Source organism: Siphateles boraxobius, unplaced genomic scaffold (assembly GCF_051911475.1).
Source record: "Siphateles boraxobius isolate OS27281-9 unplaced genomic scaffold, OSU_SipBor_1 19, whole genome shotgun sequence".
Lineage (NCBI taxonomy): Eukaryota > Metazoa > Chordata > Actinopteri > Cypriniformes > Leuciscidae > Siphateles > Siphateles boraxobius.
In genome coordinates this window covers 32712560-32735815 of record NW_027508799.1, presented here as the reverse complement: position 1 = coordinate 32735815, position 23256 = coordinate 32712560, and positions in this window count along the sequence as shown.

Here is a 23256-nt window from a genome sequence, read left to right as displayed (position 1 = left end):
TCCACCTGATGTAAAAGAGAACGGGACTCGTCGTAAAAGGCGACCTTCTTCAAAATTTATTTTTAATGTTTCCGTGCCCATTGTAGGTGCTTTTTTGACAGTGGACCGGGGTCATCATATGCACTCTGATTGGTCCATATATGCGGGTGTTTTGACACATTCCTCCCATAACCATCTTCAAAATTTTGTGTGACTTGTGCCACATAGATCTTCTGTTGGCCTGGAGCAGACGGGATAGATTTGTTTTCCTTTTAGATAGATTTGTTTTTCCTTTGTTGCTTTTGTGCATCAAGAATCCTTGTCTACACTTTGGGTTCTGGATAGATTAAATAGCATTAGGACATAAATGTGAATCCTCTACTCATGTAAATTACATTTCACGTGTTAGAGTTTCATTAAAAGGGCTGTGTCAGTTAGCTCATATATAAACAGGCAGGTCATTAGTGTTTGCAACAGCTGTTTAGTTTCCCATCAAATATAGTCACACTGTGAAATACAGTAAACTGGCAGTACCGCCACAACGACCCGCTGCCGGAGCAGAAACTCTCTCAGACGCACCACATGCTGCCAATCAGGGATCAAAGCGCAGGAAGTGGATTAGAAGGGCGTCCTCGTGCATGCTGGGAGATTAGAGGGCATGATGTGCCGCATCCAAGAGCCCTTAAAAACGTCAACACTTCCAGCTGCAAAAACACAGTCTCGTGCTCATAAGAACAATTAGATCATTCAAACACACAAACGGGACACTAAAAATGACTTTCCAAAAAGTATTTTTGCCTTGGTTTAGTAAAATATATAAACATTGTCAAATCAAGATACATTTACTTGAGAAACAAGATATGAAGTCTGAAAAGTTCATCAAAATTAAGTGGCTTCCCAGCTAACAATAATATGTTCTAAAATTAAGGGAACATAATGTCTGAATGTTCTCTGAACGTTCAAAAAGTACGGTTTTTAAAATGTTTTAAACACTTTTTTTTGGTTATGCGAACATTAAGGAAACATTACATTTTATAATTCTTCAAACGTTATGGAATTGTTACTGTTGCATGTTCTCTGAACACTCCTAAACAAGTAGCAACATTTAAAAAGCGTTAGATCAACTAAAACATTGCAAGAACAAGTGTTCCAAGAACGATGTATAAAATATATTTTTATGCTAATGTTTTGAGAACATTATTACAGACCAGGTAACTTCTATTGACACTACTGAAAGAACGTTTGTTCATAACTTTGAGAGAACCTTGCCTGAATGTTATCCAAAGTTCTGTGAACATAACAGTTAGTGGGGATTATGCTTAAAATAATAAAACTCATTTTCCCTTTGATTATTTTTTTTTTTTTTGCTTTAAGTATAAACTTTAATTTTGATATATTTTAAAAACACTTAATACCTTTAGTGACTTTGCTTCTCAAGTAAATGTATTTTGATTTAATTTTGTTTAGATATTTGTACTGTAGAACAAGTCTAAACATTTTTTTATGCGAAACAGGATGACGATACATGCATTCTCTCAATAGAGTGTGTGTGCCGGTAGAGAGTGTGTGTTTCTGAAGAACTGGCAGGGAAGTTCACACACACTTTCAGCACGTGCTGTCAGACGTGCTGAACACAGAGGAGATTTGTGGCTCTTCTCAGCACAATCTCTGCACTTGGGCTCAATCCTCAACAGTTTCCACAGTGTTATAGATGCATCAGTCTCTCAGTACACAGTGTGTGTGTGTGATATCACAGTGTTTCCTCTCACATCAACTATTGTTTCCTGTTTTTCTTTGCTTTTCTTTTTTCACTCCATCTTTTCCTTGTACGTTTCCACAGACTGCTGTTTCTATGGAAACGAAGAGTAAGAGGCCGGCCTGGGTTTGATGGAGCGCTGTCAGACAGCGAGGGGGAGGTCGGATCGTGTGTGTGTGTGTGTGTGTGTGTGTGTGTGTGTGTGTGAGGCCCAGAGGGATCCTGAGGATTGTGCTCTATAGAAACGGTAAAACTTCTGCTCTAGCACCTCCATCTCGCTCACAACCTCCAACGGTGGGTTTCAGTTTTATCCATGGGTCACAGAATCTGAGTCTAGACTGCTATCGGATTAAATGGAGATGTTTCTCATGAGCAAAAAAAAAAAACCTCCAGAAATCACATGTCAATATGATAATTTGAAAAGAGATCTCAAATTGTGCTCAAATTGATTAGATCTTGTAGTCAGAGATCTAATTATCTCAAAATTCTGTTTGTGGGTGAATCTTATAAGGAAATTAAGCATGTAAATAAAGTATTTTATTTAAAAATTAAATATATATATTAGTGCTGTCAAATAGAATAATCAAGATTAATCGCATCTAACACAAAATTTTGTAAATATATGCTATATGTGTATGTGTATGTACACACACACACACACACACACTCAGACACACACACAGACACAGACAGACACACACAAACAGACAGACACACACACACACATATATGTGACGCTGGACCACAAAACCAGTCATAAGGGTCAATTTTTGAAATTGAGATTTATAAATCATCTGAAAACTGAATAAATAAACTTTTCATTGATGTATGATTTCAATATTTGGTCGAGATACAACTACTTGAAAATCTAGAATCTGAGGGTGCAAAAAAATCTAAACAATGAGAAAATCTCCTTTAAAGTTGTCCATTTATGTTCGCGATTGTGCTGCATCCACTCACAAAAATATTGTTTTTATATATTTACGGTAGGAAATTTACAAAATATCTTCATTTAACATGATCTTTACTTAAAATCTGAATAATTTCGGCATAATAAAGAAATTGATAATTTTGACCCATACAATATATTGCTGGTATTGTTGGCTATTGCCAGAAATATACCCAAGTCATATATGACTTATGACTGGTTTTGTGATCCTGAGTCACACATATATATACAGTATATATTTTATGTTAGATGCGATTAATCGTGATTATTCAATTTGACATCGCTAATATATACACTTATTAATATTATATATATACATATATTCAGTTAAGGTTTTACATGAAACATTTTATATAATAATTTTTTCACATTTATATTATATTAACCCTTTCCAAAACAATAAACCTCTCAATTTGATTTAATATGTTTGAAAAAAGAATGTATTACATTTTTTGCATTACAGCAATGAGAATTCTAGAGGAAAATTTGCTTAATTATCATTAAAAAAATATTTGGTTCTAAAAATTGGCTTGATTTTATTTATGCAACATGTAATTGTTTATTTCTAGCATGTGATTTTGAGGTGAAATATGACTCGTCATGCTCCTGCCAGTTTGTATGAGATTCACTCTTTATATCTACACAATTTGTGTCAAGGAGCCTAAAGAATATTTTGTGAATCATATGTGACAAAGTTAAATGATAAATGAGCGCTCCATTATGTCTCTTGAGCTACGAAAAAGCAACATCTGAGCAATAAAATGTCCTTCTGAAATACATTATCTTGAGGGCAGATAGTGGAGGAGCCTAAAGCCACAGAGCACTAATACAAGGAACGGTCCATGAGACCTATTGTGTTCAAGGACAATAATTACGTTACAGAAACATCCATTTATCATCCACTTCCTCTTCAGTGTTAATAGACTGGAGTATCTGTTAGCCTGAGGCACGTGTACCACATGTTTTCTGTGTTTAAATGACATTCAGCACACAGCTGCTGTGCGATGGATAAGCTGGATTGTAAACTCATAAACGGCAGATATCAGTAGTTTCATCTTCACACACTCTCTTGTTAACTATTCCTCAGTTTTATACATAGTGCCACTGCTCTAATAGATCAGCAAACAACTGTAAATGAAGCAAAGATGCACGTTAACATTCATTTATTTGATTTATAAAACATTTGCTCTCTCTAAACAGACTTTGAGATGTCAGTCTGATAATGGTCGTAATTCTTAGGTGATAATGCTGGAACAGTAGTTTTTGTAATTTTTTCTCTTATATACGTTTTTTTTTTTTAAAGCTTTGAGGATTTATGAAAGCATTTGATGATGAGAACATGTCATTTCTTTGTTCATTTGTCTTACCAGACATGCAAATGCTCAGACAACTCAATTTCTTAGACAATAAAAGTAATTTGTCGCACGTTTTCTGGAAGTGAAGAGACAATCAGAGCACATAATGAGAAAACTCAGACAGTGTGACATGAGTTTCCCTTCTAAAGCCCTGCATCTGATCAGAAAGCAAATGAAAGTTCTTGTATTGATTGGCTGTCCGTTTTAAATGTGCGATTTGCTGTATTCTTTATTTTTGCTTCTGCTGAGTGATAAGTGAGTGTTGTTTTGCAGCTGTGTTTGAGTCCGGGAGCGAGATGAAGGAGGTAATTATCACTCGTTTGTGTGAGTTTTCTCCACAGGTGAGACGGAGGAGGCTCAGTGGGCACTTTACAGGCATTTGGCACATACTGGCACCCTCTTTCCAGGAAAACCTTCTCAAACCACCAACTGCTGGATTTGTTTGGTTATTACTAGGTTTTTGTATTTTCTGAAGAAACAAGTGTGCCACTTGCCCATGCAAAACTCGCTGCTCTTATGCTAGCGTATTTTGTGGATGGTTGCTCTGCAGATGCTAGGGTGTTCTTGGTGGTTATTGAGTGTTTAGGAGGTTGTTATTCATGGGTGTTTTAGGAGGTTTCTAAAGAATTTTAAACTAGAATGATCTAGGTGATCGCTAGGGTGTTCTATGTTGTTGCTAGGATGTTTTGAGTGGTTTCTAGGGTGTTCTAAGTTGTTCTTGGGTGTTTAGGTGGTTTATATGGTGTTTTGGGTGGTTGCTATGGTGTTTGATTGCTGCTAGGGTGTCTTAAACGGTTGGTATGGTGTTCTAATTCGTTGATATAGTGTTTTGGGTGGTTGCTAGAGTGTTTGATTGTTGCTAGGGTGTCTTAAATGGTTGATATGGTGTTTTGGGTGGTTGCTAAAGTGTTTGATTGTTGCTAGGGTGTCTTAAATGGTTGGTATGGTGTTCTAATTCGTTGAGATGGTGTTTTGGGTGGTTGCTAGAGTGTTCGATTGTTGCTAGGGAGGGTGTCTTAAATGGTTGGTATGGTGTTTTAAGTGGTTGATATGGTGTTTTGGGTGGATGCTAGAGTGTTTGATTGTTGCTAGGGTGTCTTAAATGGTTGGTATGGTGTTTTAAGTGGTTGATATGGTGTTTTGGGTGGTTGCTTCAGTGTTTGATTGTTGCTAGGGTGTTCTAAGTGGTTGTCAGGGGGTTCTATGTTGTTCCTGAGTGTTTTGGGTGGTTGCTATAGTGTTTGATTGTTGCTAGGCTGTCTTAAATGGTTGGTAGGGTGTTCTATGTCGTTCTTGAGTATGTTGAATGGTTGCTACAATGTTTGATTGTTTGGGTGGTTGCTATAGTGTTTGATTGTTGCTAGGGTGTTCTAAGGGGTTGATATGGTGTTCTATGTTTTGGGTGGTTGCTAGAGTGTTTTTAGAATGTTGCTAGGGTATTTAGGTGGTTGCTAGGGTGTTGTGGGTAGTCAGAATCTCTGATGTTATGGTCTGCGGATATGGCGGAGTGTGTCTGATCTCTAGGGAAGCTCTGGTGAAGTGAGCTGGAAGACACTGGTTGAGTCTTAATGCAGGAGGGCTGGTGAATCTCTCAGTTAATGTCTGCTCTTCCACAGACCCAGAGGAATAAAGCCTGTCCATATAACACTCCGCAAGCTCTCCTGTCTCTGTAGGATGCATTTTTAACAGTTTCCAGCTCAGTGAACTAGTGTCTAAGATGTTTTATCCATCGCTGCCAACATGGAATGAAGAAGTAGTTGCACAGTATTTCATTCCAGTGATGTAATTGTGTTAATTAACCTTTATTTTCCCCAGTTCTCATTTCATTAGAGTATCATTTGATTATCGTTGCAAATTTGTGGAGGTGTTTTCTGAAACTCTAGAGATTATATATATTATTGTCTAACAAATCGATACTTCACTTTTGTACACTTTGGACCAGAAGTCATTTGTTTTTGCAATGCAAATTTTTCTATTAAGGATTCTTGAGGTGTTGTTTGCTTTTTTTTCTCCTTGTGTGAATTTTATAATATTATAAAGCATGGTGCATTGGAATGTTGATATATGTAGATATGTGTATGTGGAATATGATTGTTTTTAATGTATGTTTTTTTTTTTTTTTGTAATGTGATGCCACTGCCCTAATACAATTCCCCCTTGTGGGATTAATGAAGTGGTTAACTTAACTTATATATTTTATAGTAGGCAGTATGCCGTATACTGTACAGTAAGTCTGTGTGTAACGTCATTGAATCTGTATGTGTGTCTGCATTAATAATGTTGATGTTCTTCATGTCTTTTGCAGCATCATCATCAGCTTATCATCCATCAGACTGAAGCCGTATTGAACGTGACATTCATTACCATCTCTGCAAGTATTCCATGCATACAAAAACAATACACACACACCATACTGCAAGAATAGTATGCATCTCTTTTTCTCATAACACTCCATTCTTGTCATCTTCATTTTTTCCTGTTGTGTGACCAACGTTAAACTCTGTTGGAGGCGTGTGACCTTTCCCGCTCAACATGATTGATAGTTTATGCTGCGCATTTGAAGGATGCTGGGAAAACTAAATATCCTCTAGAGATCTGACATCTGTCAAAATCTAACCTGATATTAGTTATATACAATTATTTAATCTGCATGCAGTTAAAGCCTGAGGGTGATGAATGACGTGGAATAATTTATGAACCCATTGTTTCAGCGATGCGTGATGACTAGCGATTAGACCGGGTTTATCCGGCCAGTGGTGAGAGAATGTAAACTTGCTCATTTTAATAATATTCATGAGCTCAGAAGAGGATCTGTTAAATACACATGAAGATATTAGTATCTCTGAAATCTCATTTCCACAACACTCCTCGACAGGCTGAACAATGTTCATTCTGCCTTTTTGTTTCGATTCTTAACCGTGCCGCCGTCTCCGATTAGTTCTCATTAACTGGTGGCTAATGAACCTCCATTCTTCTCCTTAAAGACGCTTTATCTTCAGCGTGTTTGAAGCAGCTGAATAATTAAGATTTGCAAATTGGCTGTTTGCATTGTCTCCAACAATTAATAGTTTGTTGGCTGTCTGGTGACAAGACGAGACGGCCTGTGTGTTTTTGTTGTGTGAGCTGCTGCAGATTTTACTGGAAAAGCAAGAGCCATTCAACAGATCTTCAAGGTCAAGATTGCAGGATATTATTGTGTGTGTGTGTGTGTGTGTGTGTGTGTGTGTGTGTGTGTGTGTGTGTGTGTGTGTGTGTGTGTGTAGAAACTATTCTGTCTATCCCTCTGCGTTTCTGTACACTTACTTTGTCTCATTTAAGCATACTTTTTTCTCAGATGTTTCAGCTGCTCAGATTATTTGGTCTTTGGAGAATTTGATGAGAAATGTTGAGATCTCTGACTTTTGATTGCAGAATTTGGAATAGGGATTTAATTGGTTTGCGAAAAGTGTATTTATTTTTATATATTTATTTTATTTTAGTTGGTTCTTATCTTTACTTATCATATCTTTGCGAAAAATGTCCTTTACTTCCAAAATGAAGCCAATTTTGAAAGTGAGTAAACTAAACAGGACTAGCAGGATTTCAATTATTTTATTTTATTATTAGTTTTTTTTAATTTTATGTTTTATATTTAATTACATTTTGTTTTGTTTTGAAAATAGTATGCAACCCAGCTGATAATCTAGTTATTATATTTTAAAAGATTATGAAGACAAACAGTTTTTACATAAAAATAACATGCACTGATGAATTGTTCACAACAAAAAATAAGATCAGGAAAATGTAGTAAGAAAGCAGACATTGACTTCATGTCTCATTTGCTCTCCATCTTCTCGCTGCCCAGGAGAATGAAGTGAGATGTTAAAGAGAGCTCGTTTGAGATTTACCCAGACAGACGCTCTCTTGTGCTGCAGTATCTGCTGGACATCTGACTCTCTTCTGGACGCTGGCCGTCTCCTCTTTTGTTACTCTGAGGTCACAATGACACTTTTATCACTCTGAATTTTCTTTCTTTCTCTCACAAAAGCGAGGCGAAGCGTTCCGGATGGACAGATACATCAGCCGTCCTGTCCCAGATCATTCATTGTTCAGTGTTCAATACAGTAATTCATACAATATCTTGAATGAGTGTCATTCAATAGATAGACAGGTTACACTTTAATCCGAGTGTCCACATTCTACTAATTATAAGAAACTTTGCAACTACATGTCAACTAACTCTCATTAAAATATTTTTTAAATATGAGGGAAGTATATACCTAAACGTGGTGGTATTTATCTGACAAAATTATTTGGCAAAAAAGGCTACATGTTTTATTGTACTATGCAAAAATAAAATGGAAAAAAACATACATTGACTGCAACAAAATCAGTTATTAATATTTCATTGGTTCTCTCTTGTTTTTGCATGTGTTCATTTCTTTGTATGACAGCCTGACCAAAAATTGTCCGGACAATTTGGCTTGTTTCATTGCGTTATCACAAATAAAACAATTGACTTCAAGCACAACTGCGCAACATGCTTACAAAATAGTTTTTTGTCAATCAATAATATTTGAATAAAGAGTGAGGATGTAAATGTTCCTTTTGACTTCTACTGTCTTAATTTAAGAATGCTTAGATATTTGTGCTTGAAAACAAGGAAAAAAAGAAAAAAAGTGCAGTGCAATTATTCCTTAATTTCTTTTCATACTCTGACGTCTCCAATGCATGACGTCCACGCGTATGTAAGCACGTGGTCACAATAGAGCCTTGTTCTCGATGCCTCGGGGTAAAAGAGTTTATCACAGCAGACTGTTACATCCCTCCATGTCCGTCAGTGGCACACGGCTAACAAACACTACATGTGTACTGTAGTCCTGTGCCATTAACTCTTACAGAGAACTATCTGACTGCACCTGGCCTCCGTCCTGAAGTTTTTTTGGGATGGAATCGGGTCAGATGGTCGTCATCCGAGGCCTCGAGACAGCCTGTCAAATCTGAGACGGTGCCCGTGTCACATGGTGAGCCGAATGCTAACCGCAGCGCTAAGCACACAGAGCTAAATGACGGCCATTATCGGCAGGGCATCACGGGTCGAGCTGGAACGGCCCTCATGGCCACGAGCCATAATATAACATCGCATACAGTGACCCGTCAACACGCAGAACAGAGGCCAGTGAATAAATGTAAGGATCCACTGAAGGCAAGTTGTAGAGAGAACCCAAGTGCAGTTTATTACAAAGAAGATCAAACATGAAACAAAAACATGGCGTGGCATGAAAAACTCAAAATCAAGACATGAACGTAGACTTACAAACAGTGGATAACAAGAAACAATACTTGAGCAAGACACATGGCAAACATGAGGGCTTAAATAAACAGACTAATGACAAGACAAGGGACACCTGTGAACAATGAACAGACGATTAACCAATGACAAGACACATGGCAGGATCACATGACAAACAGGGAATCACATGACAGACATGGAACATGACATGAACAAACCAAAACGTGACAGACAAGACCAAATCGTGACAATAAATCAAACCCATTCGTTCGGTTCACATGACGTCACTGTAGCTTTGCGCCGCCATCTTGACGACCGGCGGTCTCAGTAATGCCTGCAATATGTTGTGCAGACTGCAACAGCAGACGAAAGAGGAACCCCGAACTGGTATTTTATTCTATACCAAAAGAAAAGGATAGAAGAAATGTCTCATATTGTATGAATGTCTAATATTGTATCATGTCTCATCTTTCTGTGCGCACACACCCGACCCGAAGCGTGCAGCCGACTCCTATACAGCGCGCGAGTAATGAATTGAGCTCTGTTTCGTGTCTGAATGGACAAATACACACAACATTATGTTTAAATGTCCGTTTTGGAGAGTATTCACGTAAAATAAGTCGGTTATGTCTTAAACAGGGTTGTCATCCCTGTTTTGGTAGAGAGAGAGAGAGAGAGAGAAAGAGAGAGAGAGAGAGAGAGAGAGAGAGAGAGAGAGAGAGAGCATGCAAATGTAAATGATCGCGGCCGGAAAAATTATCGAGCTCATTTATTTATCGTGCGATTAATTGATTTATTGACTATCGCGACAGGCCTAATCCAGATTAATGACAGCTAGCCGTGAGCCGTGGCTAACAGCTGGCAAGCTACCAGCTGAGCCACTTTGCTAGCTAACAACTCACTAACCTAGTCAGAGCAAACTACCACCAAAATCATACATTTGATTTTTTTTTATAATACCAACATTTCCCATGATTAAATATAAATCCTTTGTGTTCGGGTGCTGCAATTTAACGTTTGTAACCCATCCAGCAACAGCATATTGATACGCGTCTGTACTCTTTGAAAGCCTTCAAGCGATCCCCACTGTATGGGGAGGCGTTATGCACAAGGTAAATATATATATATCATGGAAGGCAAATTGGGATAGCCGAAGTCTGGGGCAGATGATAAAGGACAAAAGAAAACTGGGGGTAACAAATAAGGATCGGAGCCTAAAATTTTTATTTTATCCATCTATCTCTGTCTTTCTCTCTCATTCCAATGGGCAGTTTGGGCGGCGCCGGGCGAGATCGGTCGTCAATATGGCGGCGTTCTATTTCTAGTGACGTAGGTGGCATCTATGAATAGAAGAAAAACTGAGCAGTAGAGCCGTACATCGTGGCCTCGAATCAAGAATTTGTTGTCACGTTTTAGTTAAATTGGGGCCACGAAATAAGATTTAACTCCCACAGCTTATTAATTTCCTCCCTCGCTTTAGTAAATCATGGCCACTTTGGACTTATTCATTCCCTCGTTTTGATTTAAATGGTTAGTTCATCCAAAAATGAAATTTCTGTCCAAAATCGGGGTTGCACAGTGTTTTGTCGACTTCAATGGTCTGCTATGACGCTTTAAGCTTGACTCGACTAGTCGCTGATTATGGCGTATAAAGGACGCAAAAGGATAAGAAATCTTTGTAGTCCACTTTTACGCTGTTTCCAACAGTTACAGTGACAAATAAATGAAGAGAGCGCTCCACAACATATGTTTGATTTTACCATTTGGATGCTCAATATTGATCTGGTGAATGCACATTTTAAACAGCTTATTTAACACGCAAGTTACTCGCTGTTCTAAACTAATGTTCTGCTGCATTGTATCGCACAGACTGTAGCTCGCACAATAAAATAACTTAGAAACTTAAATGTTCTAGCATAAATTTCTTAGTAACTAAAACCCACAGCTTCACTATTAGTAGAGAGACACTGCCAGGTTGAACTAATTCACACACACACTCGCTCTCTCACTAATGCATTCAAACCTATAAGACTGTCATGCATCCTCAAATGAAATCTGAGAGATTTCTGTCCCTTCTTTGACAGATCATCCAACTACTACTTTGTCGCTTCAAAAAGTTTATAAAGAGATTAAAAAAACACACACACACATGAATCGAGCGGTTCAATAAAAATTTTCTGAACACTTGATTGCCTTATATGATAAACAGATTCAATTTAGACTTATACTGGATAGCAACACACCAAAGCGACGCCCTAGCAACTGCATCCCATTGCATTAGGATTCAGACATGTAATGAATCCCCCGATCATACCGGTTTCAAGGTGGTAAATAAGCACCACTCACATTTGAGTTGGCTAGAAATTCATATTTCAATTGTAATGTGATCTGGACTGGGTGCCTGTCCCCTTCTCTAAACCTTCTGAACTAATGCGTCCTGCAGCGGGACATAAAAGATGGTGATTGAGCCGATGACCAGATACTGTCTGAACGACAATAGTGATGAATAATCTCTAAATACAGCAGGGATGCAATGGACCACTTCACATCCACAGGTCTTTTGCTCAAAAACTGCTTTTTGTTTTTGCTCACTCTCTTGGAATCATCAGAACTCAAACTGAACGATAGATGTTTATAAAATTTGAAAACACAAGATCTTTCACAATGTTTTGAGTGAATAGGACAATAAGAAGCACTCATGAGTATAAATTTAGCCCGTTACTGTTTTAGCTGCTTTGTTGTGTGTGTGTGTGTGTGTGTGTGTGTGTGTGTGTGTGTGTGTGTGTGTGTGTGTGTGTGTGTGTGTGTGTGTGTGTGTGTGTGTGTGTGTGTGTGTGTGTGCATGCATAAAGAGTCTTTTGTATGGAGCGAGTCGCAGGCGTTGTTGGCCCCGGGCAGATTTCTCCTACTTCATTAAAGCAGAACACATGTCTGTATGCATGACAATAAGCATTCGAGCGATACGAACAGCCTTACAGTCCCTGCAAGTGTGGATCTGTTTGACAAGCGCCTCACTGTTTCCTTACAAGGTGATTTCTGATCATGACACTCCTGGTGGTTCATGTACGACACACTCACACAAGTGTTTTCAGAACATTTTTGTTTGTATAAATAACATTTTTGCAACTAAACAGCAATATCCTGATAACCACTCCACCACAACACCCCAGCATTTAATTTTTATCATCTTCTCTATGCACCTTTAACTATGAATTAAGAAAATAATTCATGCATTTTTAATAATGCAATAATGTACAACACAAAATCAAGGTTTCCGCTGGGTCTTGGAAGCACCTTCCTCTTTTAAAGACCCAATTTCCTGGCCTCTCCGCACACGCTGCCATTCTCATGAATAAAACATGCTGTCGTTAAGCTTAGTTTAATAGTTTCAATAAAAGCTCCTTCCAGAGAGATAAGCTGTCACATTAACTTAATATTCATTTCCTAAATGTGCCTCTCCGGGTTCCATGGTCAAATTACATTTCAATTCGTATTAATACTTTTCATGTCTTTATGAACTGTGTCAACCTGGTTAGGAAATATATAGTTGAATTAGATGGTAATGTTATATACTGAATTTTATTATATTTGCACAAGCTGAGAAGTGAGGGTGACAAATGAGCAAAAACACAGCGTGGAAAATTTATAATACTAAACCTAAAATAATATTCAAATAAATTACAATTCAAATAAAAAAGATATAATATATAAATATATTATAATATTTAAATTGAACTGAAATGAACAGAACAATTTTATGGTAATATAATATTTATATAATTAATAATTCATTTTATTATATTTATAAATATAATAATAATAATAATAATATAATACAAATAATAATAATAAATACACACACACACACATATATATATATATATATATATATATATATATATATATAAACACACACACACACTAAAACTCAATGTATTAGTAATTCCAAAGAATAAAGCTAAGTGAAACATAAAGTCACTGTAACAAATGGAATGTTTAAAGGATGTTTCGTATCGATTCTAGAATGTTCCAAATTAATGACCAGTATTCCATGGCATTCCCAGTAATGAAAACCAATACAGATTAGAGTAAGTGATCATCTTTCCCGATTCTAAGTTTGACGTGCTCTGTGACACTGGATCAGTCTGTATTGTTCTGTTTGCCCCGCACCCACCCATCCATCCATCCATCTATCTATCCGTGTGCATGTGTGTGTGTTCAAATGAAAGCTCTTTGTAGGCAGCTGAAGTGTGTGTGCATGTAAAAATTGTTTTGAGCACAGAAACATGAATCTTTAAATACTATATTCTGCTGGGTAATTTGGTGGGTGTGGACTCCTCTCGACCTGCGCTGGCATTTCCCCACATCACTGCTGTAGCAAACATGACAGATGATCGGTCGTCATGGTTACTGTCCAAGTGACGATGCGGTACCCCGTGTTTTTTATTTTTTCGGATGCACTCGGGAACCTCTAAACACACCTCAAATACTGTTTTTGGAAGATAAGTGGGAGTTAAAGTCACTTAGTGTGTTTTTCTGGTATGAAACAGCACTGTTATTTTAGGCTGTGTTCAATAAAGACGAACCCTGGTGCGATTGCTCTGTTAGTGCGGTTCATCTGAATATGTGTGAACACTGCCGTCTGAACTGTGTGCACCAAACAAGTGGACCAACACCACTGAAAAGAGTCTCAGTCCGCTTCCAAACACTGAACTATTACTGAAACACAGACCAAAGACAAAAACGGGACATGATGTCACATGTGATCTTTTTTGTTTTGTATTTTTAGATTCTGTGTTAAAAATGACATTGTGAACGCTAAGCGGACCAGGACTAAATTAATCATTTTCTTTTTTTCGGGTCCGGACCAAAAGATGTAAGATATGGTATGACTTCAGAAGACTTGGATTATAGTGCACAGATTTTACAGCCTTATATATTGTGTTTCACTATATAATAAATCACTTTACAATTTTGCTGCATGCCTTTGCAATTACACTCTTATAAATAAAGGTTCCAAAAGTGTTGGCAGTGATGTCATTTACGGTTCCCCAAAGAACCTTTCAGTGAACCATTTTTTTCTTAGTGTGAAGAACATTCTCAGAAACTTTTACCATTTTAAAGAACCTTTTGTGTAATGGACAGCTTCCATGGATGTTCATGCGGAACCATAAAGAACTGTTATATTTGTAAGAGTGTATTCCCTTAATGTGAATCTGTCACTCAGTATTTCTCCAGGAATCCTCTAAATACAGGGTGTCAGAATTTAGAAATTGCCATGACAACAGTAACTATGACGCACAACTGGGAGTTGCTCCACTGAGAGCCGGTCAGTACTTTAGTGTGCTGTTTTCACGCACGCACGCACACACACACACACACACACACACACACACACACACACACACACACACACACACACACACACACACACACACACACACACACACACACACACACACACACACACACACACACACACACACACACACACACACACACACACACACCCACACACACACATACACACACACACACACACACACACACACCTACCTTGGCTGTTTTATGCCTGGCAGTGCTGGTAACCAGCTAATGTGACAAAAGAAACTTTTTCCTTGTAAGTGTATCAGATGTATCAGCCATATAGGCCTCTGGAAAGGCTGTGTCTGTGTGTGTGTGTGTGTGTGTGTGTGTGGCCTGGTAAACCCTACCTTATGGGGACAAAATGTCCCCATAAATATGGCAATATCTGAAATCCTTGGTCGTGTGGGGACATTTTTTGGTCCCCATGAGGAAAACAGCTTATAAATCATACTAAGTGATGTTTTTTGAAAATGTAAAAATGCAGAAAGTTTTCTGTGATGGGTAGGTTTAGGGTTAGGGTTAGTGTAAGGGAATAGAATATACAGTTTGTACAGTATAAAAATCATGTCAATGGAAAGTCCCCATAAAACATGGAAACACTACATGTGTGTGTGTGTGTGTGTGTGTGTGTGTGTGTGTGTGTGTGTGTGTGTGTGTGTGTGTGTGTGTGTGTGTGTGTGTGTGTGTGTGTGTGTGTGTGTGTGTGTGTGTGTGTGTGTGTGTGTGGTCTCAGATAGTGTTACTGTATCTAGGTGTGTCTGAGGATGTGTCTAAGTTGGGTGGTGGCTGTAATGTTGCCCTGGTTTCCTCTTACTCCACATGAGCTAAGCAGCTAAAATAAGCAAATGATATATAGACGCGCTGCCAAATTATGTATAAGGAAAACGTCGAGCAATATAAGCAAGCTCTGGAAACCTGAACATAACATCACAGCTAACAGAACTTTCCAGTAACGTCAACAGAACGTTTGTTCAAAGTTAGTCTTTAATAATAACATTAATTGTAGATCAACTTTTTCAACTTTAGTTGGACATTCTTCCAAAGTTCTTTAAATGTAACTATAGTTTTAGAATGTTCAGTAATATTCTCACACTGTTTGCAGGATGATCAAATGGAATGTTCTTTTAACATTTGTATAACCAAGAAAAAACATTTAAAAACAGACTATTTGAATGTTCAGAGAACATCCAGAAATGTATTTTATAACTTAATGGGAACGTTAGCATGTTTGTTTGCTGGTTTATCATTACCTGTCAAACTGCACAGATTATAATAATGCATTATCATTCAAAACTGAAATCAAACATTCTCAAAAAACATTTCGATTACACTTTATTTCGATAGTCCACTTTAGACATCCTACTATAAGTAACTTTTCAACTACATGTCAGCTAACACTCATTAAAGTATTAGTAGACTGCTAGGTTATGGTTGTGTGTTAGGGTCCGGGTTAGTAGAATAAGTTGAGTTAACTCAGTAGAATGTCTGTTGGGGGACCAACAAAATAAAGTGTCAGCAGATTTTAAGCAGACAGTCAATGAATACTCTAATGTATAGTTGACATGAGCTGCAAAGTTACTTATAGTTAGTAGAATGTCTAAAGTGGACATTTCTGTTTGTGTTTTACAGGGGAAAGCAAGTTGTACGTGTTTGGAACAACATGAGGGTGAGTAAATGACGATTTTATTATTGCCTTAATTAACCCAATATTCTTAAAACGTGATACCAAAGCTGTTAATTAGTCACAGATAGCAGCCCACTGGGACCCAGTGTTTTATGCCTTTGCCTTAATTATATGCTTTATAATTAATTGCATATATAGGTCATATATATAGACCCCCACATCTTGAATCTTGAACTATTTTACACCATCTCTAATGTTAGGTTGGCAATTGGTTAGAATGAATCAGGCTGGGTTAATTTTTACCAGTTTTTTCCCGCTATAGCATCAATATCCAGGAAGTTGTTAACTGATTTACTATTAATTAAACCTCTTTTCCTTGAGGGCCTTAATAGTTTGACTTGGCATTTCCTCTGAACAACTCGCAACTGCGAATAAGAAGCTCTGCTAGAGAGTTTCTGGTAACACTTTACAATAATAGTACATGAATAATCATGTACTAATACCTGAATTAATAATAACTTTACTATGAACTAATGATGAGTTAAGACATGTACTAATGAGGAACTAACCTTAACTACGACATGAGTCATATGAATTCCTGCATGAATATACCATCTTAACTACACGTTAGTACATGCTTGTTAATTAATGCATTAATCAAAATTTCAGGGTAAACTAAATCAATCATGCTCTAGATCAGAAGAAAGATGTACTAAAAGGGCACAATGTAAAATTGTTCCTAAATTTGACACCAGCAACTGTCCAAACATCAGTGAATGACACTAGATGTCTTGCAATGTTTACATTAAACCTTACTCATTGAACACACAATGATGCATTCATCATTAAAAACAATTTAATCTCCTTCTGTTTTAAGTGATTCCACTGCTGCCATCAAGAGTGAAATACCTACACTAACATATTCATTAACAGATGCAATTTGCTAAATTAAAATCAGTGTTAGCACAGATGATGGTTATTTATGTGGTTATTTTATGGATTGGTTTACTGTCTTTATATCATAATGCAGCTGGATGTCAGTCAGTTAGGGTTCTCTTCTTTTGGGTCACAAAATGTGTCCATTTTCTAGAGCAAGTTTGATTTAGTTTACCCTGAAATGTTAATTAATGCATTAATTAACAAGCATGTACTAACGTGTAGTTAAGATGCAGGAATTCATGCAGGAATTCATATGACTCCTGTCGTAGTTAAGGTTAGTTCCTCATGTCTTAACTCATCATTAGTTCATAGTAAAGTAATTATTAATTCAGGTATTAGTACATGATTATTCCTGTATATTATCGTAAAGTGTTACCGAGTTTCTTGACTTATGGACATAAAGAATCTGTCTTTGTTATTGAGACTTCCGCTTCTGAACATAATTTGATTGTGCCAAGCGTCAGCCGCCTCTCTTTAATTGTGGCTCGGAGTTTTTCCCTCCTTCGGGTCGTGAATGATTAAAGCGTTTGATGTTATTAATTCATAACAGGGATGTGATCTTTCATCCGGCCCCGCGAGTTGATAAAAGTTCTATTTGGAGGAAATGTTTCTGGAGCACACGAGTTCTTTCTAAAGCGTCTCATCATGAATTATGCACTAAGACCCTTGATCAGCTTTTGCATTTGAACTCGACGGCTTTTTAATATCCAAAGAAAATGAAGACAGATCACAGCTCGTGTATAGACACATCAGCCAAGAACATACACTGTATGATTAATTCCTCTATAGAGCACAGAACAGTTCTGAAATAAAAAGATGTTTTCCTAAACTTCACAGATATGCAAGGTACATGTGGTAATAAATTACAAATGTATTGTTTTATGCTTATAATCAATATACATTTTAAATCTATTGCTGAGAAAATATATATTTTTAGAAATTTTTAATAATATTATAAGAACTTCACAGGTTTGTGAAATTATAATAATATTAAAATAAATAAATAGAGTAAAAATCACATTCATTTATTCTATAGAGAATTATTATTATTTTTTTTACTGAAGAACTTCACAAATATGGATGTAAATAAATATTACATGCTTATAGTCAACATCAGTTTTTAATCTATTGTTGAGAAATTATATATTTTTAGGAAAAGTTTATAATATTTTAATAATTATAGTTTTAAAAATATATTTATAAAATGTTATAAAATTATATATATATATAGGCTATATGATGTATGACACTGTATTTACTGAAGAACTTAATATTGAAATACATTAAAATATTATTAAAATATTTTACTAATGATATTTAAATTAATAACTAAAATAGAAATCGCATTATAAATTGTACTGAGATTTTTTAAAATTTTAATCAGATATGTAGAGTATGCGTGCACATTTATTTAAAATGTGTTGTTTAATGCCTTATCAATATCAATTTTAAATATATTGGCAATAATATGTTTTTTAATAAATATAATAAAATAAATAAATAATATGTGGCAATTAATTAAAAATATATTGTTACTATGCTTGTTTTATGGGAATACTTCTTTTATGAGATGCTGTTGAACGTCACTATCTGCACTTAATCGCATTCCAGCAATTAATCCTTTTAGCCAATCAGAACGTCCGTCCCTGCAGAATCGGATAGGTTTTAGAAACTAATCCAATCAGTCAGTCGGGCTCCTCCATTGATCCTGATTTACTGCTTCTGTAAAAACAAAATAGAATTAGAAGTAGATTGAAAAGAAGCTTAATCTAATAGGAAGTACTGTAATGGAAAACTTTTCCTCGGACTGCATTACAAAAAGGCCATGATGCTAGTGTGGTTACTAGGGTGTTTTGGGTGGTTGCTAGGGTCATTTTGTGCGATAAGTGATGTGGAATAAACAGGTGGCACTTCATTAAACGGTGACATTTATCATCTTAAGCACCTGATAAAGCTCTTCTGTGAATGCAGCTAATCAATGTAAGTATTGTCTGTGGAGATCAGGAAACTAGAGGCCATTTGACTAAATCTGTGGTCTCTGGAGCTCGTAAAGACAAGGTTCCTACAAAATCCTTGATTAGTATTCAACATCTCTCTTCCCACAGGGCCGTTACTTCACCTCTGCACAGATGTGCCTGGAGTCAGTGTCTCTGAACCCTACAGCTCATACCTGCAGTCATCTGAAAAAAAAAAAATATATATATACAATTCACAAGTTTTCCAGAGCTATTCAATTAACTTAAAAACCTTATGTGATTACATTTAATTTTCAATAACGCTCTGAAGAATTAGAGGGCTTTGCTGGCGTGCTTTGGTGTTCATTAGCGGTAATCCGCGGTGGTCAGGTGTGTTCTGGAGAGATAGTGTGGGAGTTTTCCGGATCGGTTTCGGCCCACTGGGCGCCAGAATACGGGATTCACCAGGAGCAGTCACAATTCATGCGGTTGCCATGGAAATCTGCACACTCGGGGGTTTAGCAATAGCCCTTTGTTTTATGAAATGCTTGAGAAGACGTGGCCCATGATAAAGTGTGTTAAAATGGCATTTTTGTGCGTATGAATGTGTAAATAGACCTCAAAGCTCCCCGCTGAACAGCAGGATCAGGCCTGCTCTGCATACACACGTTTGTTTGTATGTCTGTTTATCACGGGACGCAGACTCTGCTATTGTTTGCTTTGCCCTCACAATGTTCGATTATTTTTGTTGAAGCTGAAGTGAAAACGCTTTAAGCTCTTATTATTGCATATATTTAGGGTTGATGATTTGAACAAATCACAAACACTTCCGTCCGGCAACATTTGTGATATGGACATTATATATATATATATATATATATATAACATTTAAAATATATTTTTTATGTCAATTTGTGTTTGTTTTTTATTACATTTTTGTTCTTATTTATTCAAATCAAAGTTTGCGAACTCAATTCAAAGTTTTCATAAACATATGAAATAAAATAAATGTATAATATACTGTTTTTTATTTTTATTTTATTTTTATTTGCTTCGAATCAAAGTTTGTGAACTCTTTATTTCTGACTATCTAATCGGACATGTTTTCATCTGGCAAACAAATACACATTTCTACCATGCTGAGCGAGTATGTTTTTTCCTCATTTCTGCAAACCTCACAAACTAAACTACAATTAGTATTCACAACTTAGCATCACTTTCGTTATGCACATATTCAAATATGCTCATACATCATTAAAATATGAGCTTGTGCCTTTTATGTAATGGACTCTTTTTGAGGAGACAACCATTTGATATTCAAAGTCTGTGTACAGTCTCTGCAGAGAAAGTGAGTTGCCCACTGCTGTGCTGGAAAACACCATGAATTAAACATGCAATGCATTCTGGGAGATCGTAGACCAGTGACTTAGGTGTGAGGACTCATTACTGACTCTGACTGGAAGTTTAAGTGGGACAGCGAGGCAATATTTTTTAAGTAGAAAGAGCAATGCTTTAATTCATTAAAAAGTTTATTTTTTATTATGTTTGTCACGCAGGTGGAAAGTGAGATTCAAAACTATCAATATTGGTGTAAGGTTGATGTGCACATATACATAAGCTATGTTTCAAAAGGGCCTCACAACAGAAGGGGCCTTCACTTGGCCTCGAAACAAATTGCGTTGCACACACTAGGGTCGGAAAATAACAGGCTTGGGTCAACAATGCCACTAAAATTAATAACAATCCCCCAAAATTGAAGATATGGGGCAGAAAATGTCCCTGCATGAGTTTTTGTTGATAATATTTAAGCAAATGCAATATTTAAGCAATATTCCACGCAAGCAAATGTGCTGTTTTCCCGAATATCAGCACATTTGCAAATGTGATATTGATTTTATAAAACAGTTCAAAAAATAATATTGTCTGTTTTTGCTGTTTTGCCAACAAAAATAGTTTCAAAAAAATCTACAGTAGCGACACAGTGATGCTTCGGTAATGAATGAATCGGTCTAATGAATGATGCAACGACTCACTTATATAAAGACAGTCTTGGGCTGTGTCTGAACTCTTAAATAGGACACCATTTGTAGTGGTGTCCGAAAACATAGTGGACGTTATCGTTTGCACTCATTCTATCCCACAATGCATCACAATAACGAGTGTACAACCGATGCACGCTCAATGGCTAGAGAATACCTATAATACATTGCATACACTGTCTTTTGTTCTCAGTGGGGGGTCTCTGAATTGCTAAGGCCTCAGCACATTTGATGCACCGCAGCCTGCAGTCGTGCATAACTTGCATACAAAGTCCTGGTGTCACACACTGGTGGCAAACACAACACGATTAATGCCGTTTTACAAACCCTCTAAAGAAATTGATCTTTTAGTCTGTGAATCTCAGTTCATTCATACTGATGATGTCTTAACACACGTCCTCTTAAACCACGCTCGGGGAAAGCGTGATTCATCCACGGCTCAGCGTGCGGCGTTCGTATGTGACAGAGAGAAGAAGGTGATTTATAGAGCTGTTTGTTATTCACAGTCTGGCCTTTGCTGCTTATTACTTGTTTAAACAGAGTGTGTGACAGTGTGCAATCTAATGAGAAGCTCACAAAACACGTTCAGGTCAGATTTCATCCTCAATATTATTATTTTTGTTTATTTTTAAAACAGTATTACTGTTAAATACATTTGTATGGAAAGTGCATCAATATTTTAGGACACTTAGGATGTTTTGCATGTATTTTCATGCCAAATAAGCACATTATATCACATCAAACATCAAGCATTATAGTATTCTTTAAATTTAGATCAGCATAAATTAAAGGCCTTTTTTTCTTCCAGGATGTAAAAAACAATATACATGTATGTAAATGTTTTATATTACATTTTAATAATAAACTTTCTTTTGCATTACTCTTATGAGAATTTGGTTGGGGGCTAAAATGTGCTTAATTGTCTTGAAATTAAAGTTGCAATGCAATAATACTCATTATTTTCACAAATGTTCTTAAGGTTTATTATATATTCCATTTGTTTTTGGGTTGAAATATGATCTGATCAAATTCTTGACAGATAAATAGTGTGTTTATGAATTAAAGCAGTTTGTGGTTGTGTAGACTGAAAAAGAAGATCAGTGATGGATGTTAAAAATAAATGTAGAAATGACAGAAGAAGGTCAGTGAAAGTGGAGCGGCGTTCCTGAGGACTCTGAACAGTCGTAAATCATTCATCGCTCGGACTGTTTTCTTCTGCTTATCTATCCTCTCTTCCAGAGTTTTCTCTCCGCTCATCCCTCGCATCCGTACATGTGCCGAGTGTTGCCACGGAAACCCACAGCGAATATATATATCTATATATATATATATATATATATCTACAGCGAATGGTGCGAAGCTGCTACCTCATTTCCTGCCATGCAGAAGATTGGCAGCTCAGAGCTGGCGCTGCCCGCTGTGCCAACATTGTTACTAGTCGCCTGTGTCTCAATCTGTCTCTTGTTTGCTTTCTTTGTTTCCCTGTCCTGCTGTTTCTTTTGTCAGCCTATTTCATTGTTCTAAGAATGATTCAGATTTCTTTTTGCTTTTCATAGAGGCTCTTTTTCCATTTGTACTTTTTGGCTGAACTACCAACATGAGCCCTATCTAGAGATCAGAATACCATAGAATAATAAATATCTGATATATCTATAATATTTCTGTTCTGACAGTCAGAATACACCTAGCAACCACATATCAACACCCTGGCAACCTCCAACGACTCACTAGCATCATGTCGGTGAGTTTTGTAGCCTACGTCTGGTTTTCTTTCTCTCTTCATCCCAGGATGTGATCTAAGAATACAATCTATAATCTAAAAATTATTTTGGTAACCCAGTAATTGGTCAATTATTTTGACAATTAATTAATTAATCGGATATTTTTTGTGATAAGTGAATAGCCTTTAAAATTAGGCCTACTTAAAATGCATATATAGGCCTAATAACACTGAGGCAATAATTATTGTTCTAAATAAAGTATCAAAATCAAGTAATGCTGCCTGATGGTTTTATTGAACA